Here is a 16437-nt window from a genome sequence, read left to right on the forward strand (position 1 = left end):
CAGGATTGGAGGCAAGTGAAGGTGATCGCCATCCAAAAACCAGGGAAACCAGCTTCTGATCACAACTCTTATAGGCCGATTGCAATGCTATCCTGTATCCGGAAATTGATGGAAAAAATGATACTCCGTCGTTTAGACCATTGGGTCGAATCAAATGGTCTACTATCAGAAACTCAATTTGGCTTCCGCCGTGCCAAAGGGACGAATGATTGTCTTGCGTTGCTTTCAACAGATATTCAGCTGGCGTATGCTCGCAAAGAACAAATGGCGTCTGCGTTCTTGGACATTAAGGGGGCTTTTGATTCCGTTTCTATTGACATTCTTTCGGGTAAACTTCACCGACAAGGATTTTCTCCAATTTTGAACAATTTTTTGCACAATTTGTTGTCCGAAAAGCACATGCATTTTACGCACGGCGATTTGGCAACTTTTCGCATTAGCTACATGGGTCTTCCCCAGGGCTCATGTTTAAGCCCCCTTCTTTACAACTTTTATGTAAATGACATCGACGAATGTCTGGCAAATTCATGCACGATAAGACAACTTGCAGACGACAGTGTAATCTCTGTTACAGGAGCCAAAGCTGCCGATTTGCAAGGACCATTGCAAGATACCTTGGACAATTTGTCTGCTTGGGCTTTACAGCTAGGTATCGAATTCTCTCCGGAGAAGACTGAGATAGTAGTTTTTTCTAGGAAGCATGAACCTGCTCAGCTTCAAACACAATTAATGGGTAAAACGATTTCTCAGGTTTTGGTACACAAATATCTTGGTGTCTGGTTCGACTCTAAAGGCACCTGGGGTTGTCACGTGAGGTATCTGATGAAAAAATGTCAACACAGAGTGAATTTTCTTCGTACAATAACCGGACAATGGTGGGGAGCCCATCCAGGAGACCTCATAAGGCTTTACCAAACAACGATATTGTCTGTTATTGAATACGGGTGTTTCTGCTTCCGCTTCGCAGCAAACACACATTTGATCAAACTGGAGCGAATACAATATCGTTGTTTGCGTATCGCCTTAGGTTGCATGCAGTCGACCCATACGATGAGTTTGGAGGTTTTAGCTGGAGTACTACCATTGAAAAACCGCTTCTGGAGCCTGTCTTCTCGTATTCTAATCAAATGTGAGGTCTTGAACCGTCCCGTGATTGAAAATTTTGAAAGGTTAATCGAACTTAATTCTCAAACCCGTTTTATGACATTGTATTTCAATCACATGTCCCAAAATATTAACCCTTCTTCGAATATTCCAAATCGTGTCGACTTATCAAATACTTCTGATTCTACTGTGTTTTTCGATACATCCACACTTAAATTTTTTTGACGAGTCTCGGTAATTTTTGCCGAGAACGGCACCACTGAGTGCTCGGTTAGAAAAAAAATGACAGCTGTCACATTTTTTCGAAAATCTCGGTTCAACCTAACTGAAGTTTCGGCACAAAATATTAACGAGCCGAAATATCAGTTAGGTGAACCGAGATTCACGAGAAAATATGACAGCTGTCATTATTTTTTTAACCGAGCACTCAGTGGTGCCGTTCTCGGCAATAAATTACCGAGACCCGGCAAAAAATTTTAAGTGTGTCCATGATAGAAGAAACTCGTGGAATCCCGGATCATTTACGCGTGCAGCAGATCCCTAAAATTTTTTCCAATAAATATCGAAACATCAACTGCGACAATATGTACTACACTGACGGATCACTTCTTGATGGGTCCACTGGCTTCGGTATCTTCAATAACAATTTAACCGTCTCCCATAAGCTCGATAATCCTGCTTCTGTTTACGTCGCAGAATTAGCTGCAATTCAGTACACCCTAGGGATTATCGAAAAAATGCCCACGGACCATTATTTCATCTTTACGGACAGTCTCAGTTCCATTGAGGCTCTCCGATCGATGAAAGATGTTAAGCACTCTCCGTATTTCCTGGGGAAAATACGGGAACATCTGAGTGCTTTATCCGAAAAATCTACTCAGATTACCTTAGCGTGGGTCCCTTCTCACTGCTCGATACCGGGTAATGAGAAAGCGGACTCTTTGGCTAAGGTGGGCGCAACAAACGGTGATATTTATGAAAGACCAATTGCCTTTAATGAATTTTTCGCACTTGTACGTCAGAATACGATCATCAGTTGGCAAAATGCTTGGACCAGAGGGGAATTGGGAAGGTGGTTACATTCCATAATCCCCAAAGTATCGACGAACCCGTGGTTCAAGGGGTTGGATGTAGGTCGGGATTTCATTTGCGTGATGTCCCGGCTTATTTTTTTTTTTTTCTTCACATAACATTTATTTGACACGGCACAAATACAATTTAATGTTTAACGGCGCCAATTATATCTGATGACTTAAAAACTAAAGCAAATTTTTTATCCTCGCTGCCGACTACGAGCTGAAATTAAGTCTAACTTAAAACTAGCATGGGATTTCCAATCAGTGTTTTGTTGTTCAATGGTCGTCTGATAATCGTCGAATGGCATGTATGGATTCGTTCTGCTGAGCCACGATGTCTTGAGTTGGGACGGAGGCTCGTAGTCCTTGGGTCCTGGTTCTGTTGTGCGGGGTCTGGTTGCTGGTTTTGTGCTTAAGGTTCAAACGTGTTCTTGTCGTTTTGTTGGGTGTAGACGGAGGGGAACGGGACTAGACTGGGGCGTGGATGGATTTCAGGAAAACGTATATAAGGGACATGTAGGATAGGTCACGGCTCGCCAAGACATCACGAACAGGAACAGCCGGCTGTCTACCCTCGGCCTGCAGGGAAGCTATTAATTTAGACCTGGCGTCACGGTGTACAGGGCATGACCAAACCACATGCTCTATGTCGTGATAACCTTCACCACAGGCACAGATACCACTTTCCCCGAGCCCAACACGACGGAGGAGCGCGTCAAATCTATAGTGATTGGACATAAGCCGGGACATCACGCAAATGAAATCCCGACCTACATCCAACCCCTTGAACCACGGGTTCGTCGATACTTTGGGGATTATGGAATGTAACCACCTTCCCAATTCCCCTCTGGTCCAAGCATTTTGCCAACTGATGATCGTATTCTGACGTACAAGTGCGAAAAATTCATTAAAGGCAATTGGTCTTTCATAAATATCACCGTTTGTTGCGCCCACCTTAGCCAAAGAGTCCGCTTTCTCATTACCCGGTATCGAGCAGTGAGAAGGGACCCACGCTAAGGTAATCTGAGTAGATTTTTCGGATAAAGCACTCAGATGTTCCCGTATTTTCCCCAGGAAATACGGAGAGTGCTTAACATCTTTCATCGATCGGAGAGCCTCAATGGAACTGAGACTGTCCGTAAAGATGAAATAATGGTCCGTGGGCATTTTTTCGATAATCCCTAGGGTGTACTGAATTGCAGCTAATTCTGCGACGTAAACAGAAGCAGGATTATCGAGCTTATGGGAGACGGTTAAATTGTTATTGAAGATACCGAAGCCAGTGGACCCATCAAGAAGTGATCCGTCAGTGTAGTACATATTGTCGCAGTTGATGTTTCGATATTTATTGGAAAAAATTTTAGGGATCTGCTGCACGCGTAAATGATCCGGGATTCCACGAGTTTCTTCTATCATGGATGTATCGAAAAACACAGTAGAATCAGAAGTATTTGATAAGTCGACACGATTTGGAATATTCGAAGAAGGGTTAATATTTTGGGACATGTGATTGAAATACAATGTCATAAAACGGGTTTGAGAATTAAGTTCGATTAACCTTTCAAAATTTTCAATCACGGGACGGTTCAAGACCTCACATTTGATTAGAATACGAGAAGACAGGCTCCAGAAGCGGTTTTTCAATGGTAGTACTCCAGCTAAAACCTCCAAACTCATCGTATGGGTCGATTGCATGCAACCCAAGGCGATACGCAAACAACGATATTGTATTCGCTCCAGTTTGATCAAATGTGTGTTTGCTGCGGAGCGAAAGCAGAAACACCCGTATTCAATAACAGACAATATCGTTGTTTGGTAAAGCCTTATAAGGTCTCCTGGATGGGCTCCCCACCATTGTCCGGTTATTGTACGAAGAAAATTCACTCTTTGTTGACATTTTTTCATCAGATACCTCACGTGACAACCCCAGGTGCCTTTAGAGTCGAACCAGACACCAAGATATTTGTGTACCAAAACCTGAGAAATCGTTTTACCCATTAATTGTGTTTGAAGCTGAGCAGGTTCATGCTTCCTAGAAAAAACTACTATCTCAGTCTTCTCCGGAGAGAATTCGATACCTAGCTGTAAAGCCCAAGCAGACAAATTGTCCAAGGTATCTTGCAATGGTCCTTGCAAATCGGCAGCTTTGGCTCCTGTAACAGAGATTACACTGTCGTCTGCAAGTTGTCTTATCGTGCATGAATTTGCCAGACATTCGTCGATGTCATTTACATAAAAGTTGTAAAGAAGGGGGCTTAAACATGAGCCCTGGGGAAGACCCATGTAGCTAATGCGAAAAGTTGCCAAATCGCCATGCGTAAAATGCATGTGCTTTTCGGACAACAAGTTGTGCAAAAAATTGTTCAAAATTGGAGAAAATCCTTGTCGGTGAAGTTTACCCGAAAGAATGTCAATAGAAACGGAATCAAAAGCCCCCTTAATGTCCAAGAACGCAGACGCCATTTGTTCTTTACGAGCATACGCCAGCTGAATATCTGTTGAAAGCAACGCAAGACAATCATTCGTCCCTTTGGCACGGCGGAAGCCAAATTGAGTTTCTGATAGTAGACCATTTGATTCGACCCAGTGGTCTAAACGACGGAGTATCATTTTTTCCATCAATTTCCGGATACAGGATAGCATTGCAATCGGCCTATAAGAGTTGTGATTAGAAGCTGGTTTCCCTGGTTTTTGGATGGCGATCACCTTCACTTGCCTCCAATCCTGCGGTACAATGTTTTGCTCCAGGAACTTATTGAACAAGTTCAACAAGCGCCTCTTGGCATTGCCGGGTAGATTCTTCAACAAGTTGAATTTGATTCTATCTAATCCAGGCGCGTTATTGTTACAGGACAGGAGGGCAACTGAAAGTTCTGCCATCGTAAAAGGTGATTCTATCGCGTCGTGGCCCGGAGACGCATCGCGAACAATATTTTGCTCAGGAACAGAGTCCGGACATACTTTCCTGGCAAAATCAAATATCCACCTACTTGAAGACTCCTCGCTTTCGTTGACCGTTACGCGATTCCGCATTCTTCGGGCTGTGTTCCAAAGAGTGCTCATCGATGTCTCCCTCGACGTCTCGTTCACGAACCGACGCCAATATCCACGTTTCTTTGCTTTAGCCAAGCTTTTAAGCTTGGTATCAAGCTCCGAATACCGTAAATAGTCGCCAGGTATACCTCCCGTCTGGTAGGCCTTAAACGCGTCGGATCTTTGCGTGTAGACATCGGAGCACTCTTGGTCCCACCACGGAGTGGGAGGCCGTTCTTTGATCGTTACGCCGGGATATTTCTTCGTTTGGGCTTGCAACGCGGCGTCGAGAATCAAGCCCGCGAGGAGGTTGTATTCTTCAAGTGGTGAATGATGTTGAATCGACTCGACCGCTTTTGAAATCATTTCCTCGTATAACTTCCAATCGACATTTCGTGTGAGGTCATACGGAATGTCAATTGGTCGCATGCGAGTTGACCCGTTAGTAATTGAAATAAGAATAGGCAGATGGTCGCTACCGTGAGGATCGAGGATTACCTTCCATGTGCAATCCAACCGTAGCGACGTCGAACATAAGGATAGATCCAAAGCGCTTGGGCGCGCTGGAGGTTTCGGGATACGTGTCATTTCACCGTTGTTTAAAATAGTCATGTCGAAGTCATCGCAAAGGTTATAGATTAAAGAGGAGCGGTTATCATTGTATGGGGAACCCCAAGCCACGCCATGAGAGTTGAAGTCTCCCAAAATCAAACGTGGCGAGGGAAGAAGTTCTATTAAATCAAAGAGCAGCCGTTGCCCAACCTGTGCTCTGGGGGGAATATATATTGAGGCAATACAAAGCTCTTTACCTTGTATTGTCATTTGACATGCGACAACTTCGATGCCTGGAATCGAGGGGAGGTTAATACGATAGAAAGAATAGCACTTTTTAATCCCTAAAAGTACTCCTCCATATGGGGTGTCTCGATCAAGGCGAATAATATTAAAATCATGGAAGTTGAGATCAATACTTGAAGTAAGCCAAGTTTCACAAAGGGAAAATGCATCGCATTTGTTTTTATTTATCAAAACTTTAAACGAATCAATTTTTGGTAAAATACTTCTACAATTCCACTGTAAGACAGAGATAGAATCCTTCATATACGCAGTTGAATTAGGCATCGAAGGATACAATCGCTGCAAGGAGAGGCCATTGGGCAGTCAACTGCTTCAAAAATGATCTAACTGTTGGGAGGAATGCTGTAAGAAAAATTTTAATTGGATCGGGTACATTGAAAGTTTCAAAAATCCAGTCCACAATGTCAGAAAATTTCACTAATCCAGAGTTTGTTTCATCAACTGGGAGTGTAAAAGGAGCAACTGGGGTTTTAGATGTTCCTGGCAGTGCTGGGAACTCCTTCTGGGACTTTAAATTTGCCAGCCCAGGAGGAGTTTGCTTCGGTTTTTCCGCAGCACTGTTTGGTTTGTTTGTAACCTTCATTTCACTTTGAGAAATCTTAGGACCTTTTCTGGGAAGTTTAGGAGAGGAAACACTTTTCCTCTTTCTAGACTCCCCAGGATTGGCGTAAGATGCTCCCGCTGGTGAATCGTCAGAATCGGTTTCCTCAGAGGGCAACAGATCGAAGGGGTTCGAAGTAACGGGAGAAGTGGTAACGGTCTTCTTCAGCATGTCAGCGTAGGAACGCTTTGAACGCTCTTTGAGAGACCGTTTTATTTTATCCCTGCGCTGCATGTACACCGCACATGTCAAGAGCTCATGCAGATTTTCTCCGCAGTGAATACACTTTTCAGCGTTAACACTGCAAGAATCTTCCGCATGAGACTCAATTGCAATTCAGGCAGTTCATGACGCGGGGCACGTAGAGCCTCACAGGGAGACGAACCCGGTGGATCGAGACGTGGCTTGGTAGTGCAGACCCGGCGAACGTAACTCGAAACGAGTCTGACGGAGTGTATACTGTTTTGCCACCGATGATTGATGCTGACCGCAATTGCTTGCAGTCGAGCACCTTTACTTCGGGACACGTTTTGTTCTTAAAGCACCCTTTGGCACTTTGCAGTATACACTCGACGGACAGACTCGAATCGGTTATGACACCGTCGATCTCCACGTCTCGTGCGGGTATGTAAACGCGATACTCGCGTGTGAAGAGCTCAGAGCAAGCTATATCGTTGGCCTCTTTCAGGTTACCGACCACGACACGGAGCTTGTTAGGCCGGACCTTGGAAATTTCGGTCACGCCCTTGTACTCCTTCGTCAGGTCTTTAGAAATCTGCAAGAGGTTCAACTTTTGCGATTTCGGTCCTGCCTTTGGCCGAAAATAAACAGTATAGCTGCCCTGGGCTCCGTCTGGGTAAAGCCTGGGGCGAGGGGGGACTGAAGAATGAACAGGGGAGGGGGTAACAGAAGGGTCAGGGTCAGAGGGGTTCGGGGATGGTGGCGCGGGAGGCGAGGGATCTACATCCATCGCGCTATGTTTAGCGCACTAGCGCTGACAAGAACACGTACCTTTTTATTTCTCCCTTCCAGTAAGGTTGGTTGTCCGATCGTTCGAAGTAGCAGCCGTTACAGCCAGCAGCACCAATACAGCAGCACCAATACAGCAGCACCAATACAGCAGCACCAAACAGCCACCAGCAGCGAGCCAGGTGTGAGATCACTCCACACAGCGATACGACTCGCTGACACTGATGGCTTCTTCTTTTTCCTCGTTTGTGTCTCGTCCACTGCTGTAGCACAATCCAGCCAGCAGCCAAATCGGCTTACGCACCAGCTGGCAGTCACGATGCGAAACAGTTGCACAAAGGAACGACCTTGAACCCGGATTTATTTCACTCGACCAGGCAAACAATGCCAACACTTGTTCACACGTCTTTTGTTTTATACTCTATCGGACCGATCACCAAACACGTCCAGTACTGATGCGTGTTCGGCACAGAATGGATGTCCCGGCTTATGTCCAATCACTATAGATTTGACGCGCTCCTCCGTCGTGTTGGGCTCGGGGAAAGTGGTATCTGTGCCTGTGGTGAAGGTTATCACGACATAGAGCATGTGGTTTGGTCATGCCCTGTACACCGTGACGCCAGGTCTAAATTGATAGCTTCCCTGCAGGCCGAGGGTAGACAGCCGGCTGTTCCTGTTCGTGATGTCTTGGCGAGCCGTGACCTATCCTACATGTCCCTTATATACGTTTTCCTGAAATCCATCCATGCCCCAGTCTAGTCCCGTTCCCCTCCGTCTACACCCAACAAAACGACAAGAACACGTTTGAACCTTAAGCACAAAACCAGCAACCAGACCCCGCACAATAGAACCAGGACCCAAGGACTACGAGCCTCTGTCCCAACTCACGACATCGTGGCTCAGCAGAACGAATCCATACATGCCATTCGACGATTATCAGACGACCATTGAACAACAAAACACTGATTGGAAATCCCATGCTAGTTTTAAGTTAGACTTAATTTCAGCTCGTAGTCGGCAGCGAGGATAAAAAATTTGCTTTAGTTTTTAAGTCATCAGATATAATTGGCGCCGTTAAACATTAAATTGTATTTGTGCCGTGTCAAATAAATGTTATGTGAAGAAAAAAAAAAAAAAAGAGCGTTCATAATTAAAACGGCTCCATGAATCAATACTTTATAGAAAGTAGGAGTCGTTGGATGCCAAGGATAAAGCCGAATATAGAACTGAGCAGTTTTGAGAGCGTAATCTGCGAACATTGATGTATCTATGTCTTCGAACAATGGAGGCAACACTGCTGGAAGCTGAAAAGTCGAAAATTTTTGATGATTTTTACAACGATTTAACTCATGAGTTCGGACTGATTCGGATGATATAATACCACCAGTTTGACCAGAAACATACAGGCTTTCATTTGCAATTGACTGTTTACATTGAAACTCATTGATACTTTACTTACTTCATATAATATGTCACATAAAAATCTCATTTACAGCATTTTTGTGTTTATTAAAATGCTCCCTGGCAATATCTAGACTATTTTTAAGTCTTCTAAGTTTACAGGTTGATTAAACTAACCTTCTTTGACAAAATCCATAGTTCTTTCGATGATAAATCACTACGTTGCACTTGATTGTCCTGAAAAACAGTGAACGGTACGGGAGCATCAAATGCAACTACAGAAAGCTAAAATTTCATCGATTCCAACCAGCTATAACAACGGGTAACAATACTTCCAGATGCTCATGAGCTGTCAAAAGATCCAGTAGGTGTCACACTTCAAAATGAGACTATGCAGAACATGGTTAAAAAACTTTTGCTTTTTTGACTTTTGATCAGGTTTTTACTTGATTTACTCCTATGTGTGACGGTGCGAAATGCCAAGCAGATTGAGTCGAAACTATCGTTCGTTCGCTTTAGAATACTTCGGTAGCTCGGACCGCCTTGAAGCAAGTATCTCAACTGCTTCCAATTTCAAATGCTGTGAACTTTTGCTCAAGATGCCAGATAGGTTGATACACTCTATATATATTCCGTATATTCTATATATATATATATATATATATATAAATATTCCGAATCGTTTACTTCAAGCAAATACATAGATTGTTACTGAGCTTCGGTCGTCCATCCAAGCAAGGAAATTGTTTAAATATTTACACCATTTCCCAGCGTTTATTTTATTCACAGAGTACAGGGTTTCTTATTCGCATTGCTTTTGGACAGTATGCGAATGAGTGCTTGATTTGCATTCATTTAGCTCGATATGCTTTTTGGTCGGATTGAAGTGGGTTTCTGTTTGCTTTTGTTCAATGACTATTCGTATGTGGTCATGGCGCACATGTAATTTTACCTAGAATTAAAGTTGGCAGTTGAATGCAGTGGGCAATTAAAATTTAAGTAGTTTGGTAGGCCAATTACCAGTGAAATAAAGTATAAAAATCTGTAGAGAAGTGCGAAACACATTCGAGGTCCAGATTCGAAAATAAATTTAGGTTTTTTATTACTAAATTGTTTTTGATCGGTCTAGAATGTCAGATCACAGTTGGCAACTTTTTTTCTAACTCTTGTCATTATTGTGGGACGCGTAGGCGCTCAGAGAATGAAAAAGAAAAATGAAAATTCAGACAATTTTCTAAAAGTCCTGTTTCAACTACTTTTCTCTATTTCTTGTCTTTTTTTTCAGATATACCGATTTATAAAAAAAAAATACTTCCGCTTTTTTTAAATATTACTCTAAATAAATTGTTGAAAAATGAACTATGCAAAGTGGGTTAGTTTAGTAAGGCGCACACACTCACAAAGTTTTATGCTATTATGAGATGATGCCACCAACATCTGGACATTTTTTTTATTAATTCAAATTAATCACAGCTATCTAAACTAACATGTGCACAGTTCGGCCACTTTATAATATAAGTGCATCATGGAAGATGAACAGTGGTGTGTTTGATTTAAATGTCGTTTTGTTTCTTGGAGAAATTGACTGCCTGGCTTTTTAAGCACGTGAGTGCTTCTGAACAAATTTGACACTGTGGACGAAATATTTTCTACGCCGTTTAATCGCCTCACGCTTTCCCACTCATTTCTAGGTGTAGGGTAGAGCGTGGCTAGTTGGTTACGGGGTAAGTTGGTCAACGAGAATATCTTTGAATCTACGTCTCAAAAAAATCGTGTAATATGGGTGATATGTAGCGGATAACCAGAGAAACTAAATGTCAAAGTAAGGTACAGTTACAATATATACGTATATTAAACACAGGTTGGTGCCAAATTGGCAAATTGGCTACGCGGTTTTCGAGTTTAAACTTCTTATTCTTTGTTAGTTTTAAGTTGTGTAAAACAAATTTTCGCCAAACTTTTATTTTCATATATTTTAAGTAATTTTCATATTTAATACATGAGGGACTAGTTGGTCACATACTAGAGGGGCTGGTTGGTCCTATGCATCTTATCAATGAATTCAAGTAACCAAGTAAGGCGTCGTACACAAGTTACGTAACGCTACAAATCTAGATTTCAGACCCCCTCCCCCTCTATGTAACGATAGGTAACGTTCATAATATTCCCTACAACTAGTTAGAGAACATTTTGACCAAAAATGACCAACTAGCGCCTACAATATACAAATGGAAATTTGTTTGTTAATATGAATAGTAAAACTAGAATAAATTAAACCTGAATAGTAACATGAAACATCCATCGCCAACGGTACGCTTCGTCGTTAACAGTGTCTGAGAATTTTTATATTTCCCTGCATCCGATGCCATTAGGAACGTTGACAGCGATACAGCAGCCTCGGAGTTTAGAATATATGTTAATTTGCACGTTTCTTTTTAGGTCAACATAACGCATTCCAGCTAAGATTTCGTTGTAGGCATGTAGTCAGTCGCTGCATTCATATGACTTTAGCTAGATTCAGTGACATCACAAGCTAGGTTGGTTTTCTTATGCTTCCCGATTCATTTTGTTGAAGACATGTGGAAACCCTATTGAAGAATTAAAGCCTACTGTGAATAAGGACACGTTAAAGATGTCGAATTGTCACCGTTCGTACTATTCATCCGAAGAAACGCTTTCGATGTACGAGTGCGAACTATAATAATACCAAATAAAGTTCATTCTGATAAGAGGCGGCTTTGTTGTTATCAGCTAGAATAGGAGATACCAAAACAAATACATGCTGTGGGATGGGCTTCAGAGCATGCGCAGCGTTACACGTGCATTTTGCCTTTGAAGCCTTCGTGCCCTTTTCGAATGTTCATCTTCGTAGCGAGAGAACAGTTAGAAGCTTACAAGGACGATGAGAGTTGGATGCTGAACACTGTCCCCAAAAGTGTGGTGCATCCTTGGTGCTGCTAGTAGCAGTTTGTGAGTGAGTCTCGTATCTGCATCACTGTCGGTCGCGTATTTTTGAGCTAGAGTGGTTGCATGGGAGGTTAACGTCAAAGTTAGATTAGGCAGTTTATGGCACAGTAATAATAATTATGTGATCTGATACCTATCTAAATTTTAAGTGAACGCGGCTGGAACGGATTTCTTTCTTAAATTGTGTTCACTAGCATGGGCGGTTTTGGTGATATAACAATAGACCGTTGGCTGTAAACGACACTGGGAAGAGATTTTTCCCACGGATAGGTCAAGTGATGTAAGAACGTATTTGTCAAAAAGTGAACGTGTTTCTAGTGCTATCCCACTCACGCAGCAGTCGAGATCAATCGTCGAAAACAATATTTCTTTCGAATAAGAGTGTCACTAAAAAACTAGGAGAATAGAGTCAAACATCAGAGTGCTTCAGCATCCACCCATCGGGTGTCTAGCAGCTGGTATTTCATTGTGTGTTTGTTAAGGGAGTTCGAAAGTGCGCACTGTGGGCTATGTATTAGTATCCTGGCTAGAGAATTACGGGTCAGGTTTGAGCGCGCCCGAAAGTCTGCTCAAATCGGGCGTGTATGAATCAGTTTGCCCGAGATCCTCGCCGCAGTTGGACGGCTTGCTAAGAACCAATACCCATGGAGGGTGTCTGTCAGGGTTGGAACCAGAAACAAATAAAACAAAGATATAATGGTTGATAGTAGTGATTAATATTTCTTGACTAAACCTGCTGCCAAGTTACGTGCAGATTTTTGACTATGTCTAGATGCAGTTTTCGAACGACAGTAAAATTGATGTGAAGACTTTCTGCTCGTTTCTTAGATTGTTAGCTGTAAAACCAAGTTACCAAGCGTAAAAGAGTTCGCGTGTGTTGGTCTCATTACGGTGGAATTAAAAAATTGTTTAAACCCGGAAAAGCGCTACCAGATAGCAACAACTACACACAAGTTGGCTAATGTTAGCTGCGTGATTTTCATCGCCACTGTGTTGCAGGTATATGGGGTTAAAGTTGGATGCATGCAAAATTAGAATACCAAATATCTTGAGCTGTGCAAGCAGAAAGTGAAGTTATAGTAAAGGAGAATTCAACACGCAAGTAGCCACAAGTTATGCAGTGGTAAATTGCATCCCCTTATCACGGACGGCGTAACCGAAGTTGAAAGGATATAATATTTGGAGTGGAACGTGTGGTATGGTGTAAGAAAATTTGATTTTTTAAAATTGTGCATGATAATACAGAAGAGTGAATTTGCAGACCCAAGCACACACAAGGGATTATGAACGCTATTGGTAAGCGTTTGGGTGCGGATAAAAGTGTACCATTTTGTTCTATGTCGATTCTAACATTGGAGTCCTAGTTCGGCAGCTTATAAAGGAAATTGAATGTGCATAGTTACCAGTGCTAGTGTTTTTTTCATGTTCGATCATCAACACAACAAACTAATTGATATTTGTGCTACTGGTTAAAATATCCATGGACGATTGAGGTAAGCACTAAACACTTGCGAGATGAAATTTTAGGATTTTAGGGGTTTATTAAAGCGTTTTAAAAGTGCGATTATTTACTCGCGTTTCCGTAGTATGTATATACTTCTCCGTAAGCCGTGTCTCATGAAATTATTGTGACAAGATATTCTAACTATATTTTTATAGAACGTCAGATAATATTTTGCGTTTTCTATTAGAACTATATAGTGAGTTTTTTTTGATAATTTTCAATCTTCAATTGCTTCATGTTTTAAGCATAAATGTTCCTTCCTCATGATGATGAAAAAATATACATTTGTGTAAACGTTTGTGAATGTTTTAAGAAGGTTATCTTCTACACTTGCACTAATTTGCTCAGACATATGAAGAAGGTTTATATTCTCGATTCATGATTATAACAAAAATACGAAATACGTTTTTGTTGACCATGTATCAACACTGGTTTGACCTAGAACTCAAATTGAAAATAAATGAAAGGTTATTGATTTTTAACTGCTCCTCTAAATTTTGGTGTCCTTTGCAACCTCGGATGTGCAAAAAGCTTCAGAGACTTGAATGAAGTTTCCCCGTAAACAAACGTAGAAGCGACGAACCTGGCTATCTCCGTCCTTTGATTTATTCAAAACATGGTAATAAATCTCCGTGGTTGTGAAAATAACCACAAGTGTGTAATATTGATTAAATATATTCTAATGAATGTTTGATTGTTGCTAGAGAATCACAAATAACTTACAAAAAAAGCATATTTTCATAAAAAAATGAAATCAGCCAAACTCAATTTTAAAATTTCTTAAAAACGAATGTGTTTAAATATATATAAAATAGTTGCCTTGGAAATCTTTTCAGCCATTCTGTAAATTTTGGAGCCCCTAGTGTATGTAGAAGTGCTTCAAAATGCCTCACAGTAGGTGCTCGCCGGGTTTTGCGGCTTTTACATTGGCTTGCGGGAAATATCATTTGAGTCTTTGAAAACGTTTTCCTTTCTCGTGGTACTAAAATTCACAGGAATGGTCTTTCATTTTTTCCTGTTTGAACTCTAGGGCAATCTAGCGTTATTCTCATAAAATTTGAAATTGAAAAAGTTTCTTGGAATTTAATTCTAAGAAAAAATTTGTCTTACGTTTCTCCATACAAAATTTTTAGCATAGTATCGAGTTTCAATAAAAATGATTTCTAAAGGAAAATTCGATTTGTTTTTGTGATAATATAAACGTGTTTTTTTTTTCAAAACATAAATTCGAAATAACTTGTAATGGATGCATTAAGAAAGTTGACTTCATTTTTTTGATAATTTTCAATCTTCAATTGCTTCATGTTTTAAGCATACGAATAAACTGAAAACACAAAAAAATCGCTAAATGTTGTTTCTTATCGAAAAACTCAAGACAACAACTTTTAAAATTAAGTGGTCCAAAATTCGACTTTTTTCCAAATATTCCTTGTTTAAAAACTTGTTATTTTTGAATCGTTTGACCAATTTTGAATTTTTTGCTGGCAAATTGAGAGCAATCAGTGAGCTAACTGTATTTTAAATACTTTTTTAATAACTATGTCGAAAATAATACAAACTGTTTTTTTTTTTTGCTATTTTGGAGGGTTCTAGACCCAGGAAACTCTATCGTTTCACTTTTTTCGGATTTCCCGGCCTTCACACACAGTATTAAATTTTGAGGCATATATTGAGGATGGAACTCTTTTAAACTTATATAAGATGTGTCTCCTGCAAGCCTCGTATCAACCAAGCACCTCCATTGAAGAATTACAGCTGCCTCTTTCGATGGAGGCGCCTGGTCGAATTTTTTGTTAAAACAAACCAAAGCAAAAACGAAAGTTCAATACATAGCTAATGAGATGTTGAGATAATACACAGCTGGAAGGGGTGTACAAGCACAAAACAAATGTAGTCTAAAATGTTTATTAACCTGCGTGTTGAGCAAAAGTACAACACAAGATTTGTAACTGCTTTTTATACTATTGGCAAGACAAATTGCAATACAGTTGTTACACTACCTGAATGGGTTTGCCGCTCGCATTTTACCTCTTCGATAATTGAAGTTGACTTTAAAAATAACAAAAATTGAATGTTGGAACCGTGCCATTCGCCCAATTAGCGATTGCTGCTTGACTTCAACTTAGCCCAGAAATGTTTAGTGGAAGATGATTGTTTGTGACTTTCCAATAAATCGTGCAACTTTGCGTTAATTTTTTTTCGGGTTCACGTAACGTATTCCCCATTGTCATCTACGATTCTACTTGAGCACTATTTGCCCATATCATGGCTTTGACAGAATGAGTCTGTTTATTCCTGAACACATCCAACGTGTAAATTAGGTATGCAAAAAGTGACCCAATAACTAGCAGACTCGTAGATTTGTAGGATGAAACTAGGCGTAAAATACCATTTAAATGTGATATGTTACAGTGAATAACTCTTTGTGTTTCCTATATTACCATTCGTGAAATTGTTTACAAGTTCTTCTTCACTTGACTATCATAAGGTTTAGACTGACGAATGGCATAAATGGTATAATTTTTCAAAAATTGCTTTTGTCTGGAAGGTTTTGTTATCTACCACTATTGAAAAACTCAGCGCACTGAAGTTTAAATTTGACTTATTTTTATATTCAAGCGAAAAAAAACTCTGTCCTAGGACTCCTAGTAAAGGGTTATTTACCCTGTTTATTCATGCAAATTATATCACCCATAAATTGTGATGTATAAACATTTATAGGATGTCAGCTATGGTGCATTAATGCAAGCATCTTTTCCTTTGGACAAAACGTTTGGTCGTTTGATAACTGTGATTACATGCTGTGAAATTATAAAAAAATAATCGTCAAAGAACTTCCACTACTGGTTTTAAACACCTAAACCATTTGTTGTATTTTAGTCAAGAAACGCAAAACTTAGGCATTAAAAACCAATGAGTTTTAC

General features: G+C 40.7%; 1 protein-coding gene across 4 annotated transcripts in view; it reads left to right on the forward strand.

Moving 5' to 3' along the window:
* The first annotated feature begins 11947 nt into the window (after positions 1-11947).
* The window catches only part of LOC129717858 (acetylcholine receptor subunit alpha-like), a 503655-nt gene continuing 499165 nt past the window's right edge, over positions 11948-16437 (forward strand). For 2 of the 4 annotated variants that reach the window (XM_055668083.1, XM_055668082.1), the window contains exon 1: positions 11949-13502. The gene's annotated coding sequence lies outside the window, so the exon portion shown is untranslated. Of the gene's footprint in view, positions 13503-16437 lie in introns of all 4 variants that reach the window. The other 2 variants (XM_055668087.1, XM_055668085.1) reach the window with 2 other exon arrangements.

This window comes from Wyeomyia smithii, chromosome 1 (assembly GCF_029784165.1).
Source record: "Wyeomyia smithii strain HCP4-BCI-WySm-NY-G18 chromosome 1, ASM2978416v1, whole genome shotgun sequence".
Taxonomy (NCBI): Eukaryota; Metazoa; Arthropoda; class Insecta; order Diptera; family Culicidae; genus Wyeomyia; species Wyeomyia smithii.